Below are 4,811 nucleotides of genomic sequence, written 5' to 3' on the forward strand. Positions count from 1 at the left end.
AATATAAGGAAACATAAATAAATGTCCTGATGATCCTGACACATAGAGATAACCACTATTTACATTTCACTATCTTTATTTATGGTTTTTTAAAAATTAATGTCTTTTCTTTGGTTTTATTTTACATAGTTGTGTTCCTATTATATTTACAATCTGGCACCCTGGCATTTGTTTTTCACTTAGCATAATGACAAGAATTTGTCCATTAAAAAGAAATATTGTTTAAGTAGATGGGAAACATTCCACTCAATAATTTTTTTTTTTTCCTAACAATCATTGACCATTTAGATTGTGTCACAATTGTGTTACTCTCAATAATATTCATAAACATCTTTAAACAAAGCTTATTTCCTTAGGATATGTGATAATGAAAAAATTAAAAACAATTTATATTACATAAACATGTATATTAATGAAATCAATCAAATAAAACTGATTATGCAGGTACACTGTAAGTTGAAAGTAGGGAGGCTTTATATAAAGATAAAATGAATAATTTTACCTTCACTCAGTGCAGAACACTTGCACATATGAAGTTATTAAACCTCTAACAGTCAAACCTCCCAAAGACTCAATAACCTATATTCAAATATGCACGCATCTTCAATTTCATGAACTGTACATGAGCATTAATATCATAAAAGAGTACATACTCTGTGATTCCAACTATAATGACAATCCACAAAAGGCAAAACTTTGGAAACAATAAACATATTAATGGTTGCCTATAACATCTGTATGTTATAGCCTCATAAAGAATAATACCTATTTAGGGGAAAATATACTCTGTTTTTATGTCTAACTTGAGGTATTCTTGAAGTAATGTTGGATATAAGTTGGAAGAGATCCTAGAACCCCATTCCAGGCTTCTCATACTTTTTACTACCAAACAGTCCTTAGGTTGTCTCTGACTTCTCCTATCTACTTCTCAAATTCATTTCCTGTAGTATGGGTTTTCTCACACACCAAGTTATACTATGGGGTAAATATTGGTCTCATTTAAAATTAATCAAAGAAATTAAGCGTTTTATCACTGTTTTTGGGCAGTATAAGATTACCAACATGATACCAATGAGTGATAAAATTCCAGCCAAAGACAAAGAAACTGATGCATTATAACTTATGCAGCATTATGTTTAGAAATGTAAACTTTCATTGGGATACCTGAACAACTAAAATTATTTCAAAGTACCAACTACTCATTCAACAAATAGGCCATCTGGTACTCAGAAAGGACAAATACCTTGAACAAAACCACATCTCTTGGCTTCTACTTTGATACATGATCGATTCCCCATGTTGATTTTTTTGATAATTTAAATGAACTTTAATTTAGTTATTTATAACAATTAACAAATTGTAGTGAAATAAATTATAATGAAAGGAAAAGAAGAAAAACAAGTTAATAGGTAAATTACAGGTAATATTGATTTTATAAATCTAGTGCACATCACTGTTACAGATGTTAGTTTTATGCCATTCTGCTTTAGCAAAAATGTTTTTATTTGTATATACGTGTGAATCTGTTAAGATTCATTTATTTTTATATAAAGAGGGTGCTTTTCTTTTGAATCACCCATTCATAAATGATATGAATAGAAAGTGAAAAACCTTGGGCTGATCCTTATGATAGACATCAATTTTGGAAAATGCTAAATCCATTATTGGTTCCTAATTACCAATATCCTACAACAACAAAGACCAGTCTTAGAGAGCCATAGAATCTTCCCAACCAAATCTGTGATATCAGTGCAATGAATCAAGAGTGAGCTGTGAGCCTTTTAAGTGCTTAGCATTTGATGTTTAAACAGTAAAATTAAGGTAGAGTTCTTAAGGTCAGTAGTTTTACTGAAGAGGGTAGGGAAGGGACACATTGGCATTCCCAAAGATCCAAAAATTAGGGGTTGGCTTCATCCCTTTCCAAAGAGTGAGAAGTATACGAAATTCCTTCAAAGTAGACTTTACACAAAGCACTAACATTTAACCTAAATACATTTATCTTTTAGTACATCAAGTTCTTAATTGCCAAGCATATATTACCAAACTGAAATTGAAGACAAATGAATATTTTATGTGCAGTCTCCAAAGGGATAAGAATTAAAAATTAAATTAAAGGCACTTGCCAATGTTTTAATTTGCCTGTTAAAAAAGCAAACACAAATATTTGATGCTGACTATATTTAAATTCTTCAAATCTAACTCAGTCAATCACAGTAGCAGTAATTTGTAACTAAATAGGATTTTCTTGAATCTTACAGGGAAAGAATGTTGACGCCAACAACAACACAACGGCAACTGTTTTCTACTTATTATTTTACTCTCACTTTTCTGTCATTGGGAATACTGTTGGGGAGCAAGAATAACTAACACTTTTTGAATATTTATTATGTGTCTTGCATTCTTTTGAGTACTTCCTATGCATTAGTAGGTACTATAATCATTCCCATTTTATATGACAAAAACCTGAGGCACCAACAGATTAAGTGATTTGTGCAGGATCACACAGCTAATAATAAGTAACAGTCTTATTATTATATAAGGAAGATGAAACCCTTCCTTATAATATTGACACAATGCTGTAATGCAGTAAAGCCTTAAAGCATATTATATCTTGTCATGTCAAGTAGGTTGACAATTTTTGACTCATTTCCGATTGGCTTGGAATATGTCATCACACACCCAGCAATATTTTTATATCCCAAAGATAAAATAAAGATTAGATTTAATTATATAGCGGCCCTCTAAACATTACTTCCACCAAAGAGAAAAACTAATTTTTCTTTTAAAACATCAGCAAGAATGCTAAAAAATAATAGGTTATACTACTTTGTTTAATTCCCCTTTATGGGAAATTAAATCAAGTTGTGCTAAGTCCATATAACATAAAGCTGTTATCCGTGGGTTGCTTTGAATTTTCTTTAAATTCCTTCCACAGCACTGTATTTATCCCAAGTAAGTAAATCCTTTTAAACCCCTATTTTGTGGCTATCTGCCATGTGCTCTTATTACCAAAGGGTAAACCTAATGTTTAACTATGTCCTTCTATTTGCCTTAAAGAAAAGAAAACCCTAATACGTCAATTACAGCCAGCTCTCAATTATCTGTTGTCACGGGACAAAGACCACAACAGCAAGGATAATTTAAATCCATGAATAATTAGAAAGTCTAATTTTGCCATTATTTTTATTCTTCCCTGTAAGAAATCTTTCTTGTTTGAACTGAAAATAGGTAGAAAAAAAATAAACTCAATCAAATATTATGGTTTTTTTTTAAAGTCTCTGATATAGACTAGTGAAAAGGTTAATGGGGAGAGAAATCTATCCAGAAGCATCCAAAAACTGAGTGAAGAAAGTAATCGGTATGTAAAAACCCCCATTATTCATTCATTACGTAAGAGATTCTCAGGTGAATTTAGGGGTATATGAATTTTCCGAGAAAGAAGCCATACCCTCAAATTTGAAAAGTTTTAGATTTATTTCTTTCTTTTATCGGATCTGATCAGCTCACCAGTCACTGGGCTGATGCCATCCCATATTCCAGTGATATTAGCACCTCCATTGACATCTGGCAGGATGCCTTCTGTCAGGAGCCTTATAGCCAATCAGAGTTGATGATATTGTATTAATGGTTCCGTAATAAAATGAAAAAGATGGCCTTCATTTTGATGAAAGCTGTAAAGTAGCTATTGTGCTTGTTTGGTATTGCAAGGCCCAAATGTATTATTTATGTAATTTTTCTTTTGAAAGAAAAACTGAAAGAGCAGATTTCATTTTATAGCATTCAGTCAAAGCTATTGTCTCATGAATGTGAACATTTCTGCATTTTATTTCCTCAGAGTGTAGAAGGCATTTTTTAGAGATCATCTAAGTGGGGATTTAAAAATTTAAAAACTGCTTTTAAAATAGGTAGGCCCTAATGACTGGATCTATTGTTCATACTGGTAGATGAGCTAAATCAACACTTGCCACACGAGAACTTGCACTTAGTTGGAGGTATAATTTCCAAGGTCTTAGCTAGTCATTAAGACTTCCTGTTTGCCTGTTTTAAATAAAGAGAAAAAAATCAGTAATTTTATCATAGAGTAATTTATCAGGAACAAATGTACAAAACAATAAAATATACTTTTAAAATACGAAATCTATTTTGTCTAAGTACTTCATTCTGTACTTTTTATATAGGAGTTTCAGTCTGCAGAAACATGATTATACTAAAGGAAAGTAAGTAGAAAATAATCCACTTATAGGAAAAAAAAAAGGAAACCAAATTTTAATGAAAAAGCAGATTTAAAATAATAACATGATATAATAACTTCTTGGTAATTTTATTCAAGTATCCAATATCTAATTTGAACTTCATAGAAAGTGCAAAATTAGTACAGGTTGAGTAGCCCTTGTCCGAAATGCTCAAGACCAAAAATGTTTCAAATTTTGATTTTTTTTTTGGATTGTGGAATATTTGCATATATATAATGAGATTATCTTGGGGATGAAGCTCAAGTCTAAACAGGAATATATTTCATATATACTTTATAGCCTAAAGAAAATTGTATTCAGCATTTTAAATAATTGTGTGCATTAAACAAATCTTAGGTACTTATGAGTAGAATTTCTACTTCTGGTATCATGTTGGCACTCAAAAATTTCAGATTTTGGAGCATTTCAGTTTGTGTTTTGGGATAAGGGATACTCACTCTGTATTAACAAAGTAGGCAAAATTATAGAGGTAGTCAAAGATCAGTGGTTGCCAGGAGCTATAGAGAGGGATGAATAGGCAGAGTATTTTTAGGGCATTGAAACTACTCTGTATGATAC

Source organism: Macaca fascicularis, chromosome 11 (genome assembly GCF_037993035.2).
Source record: "Macaca fascicularis isolate 582-1 chromosome 11, T2T-MFA8v1.1".
NCBI classification, from domain to species: Eukaryota; Metazoa; Chordata; class Mammalia; order Primates; family Cercopithecidae; genus Macaca; species Macaca fascicularis.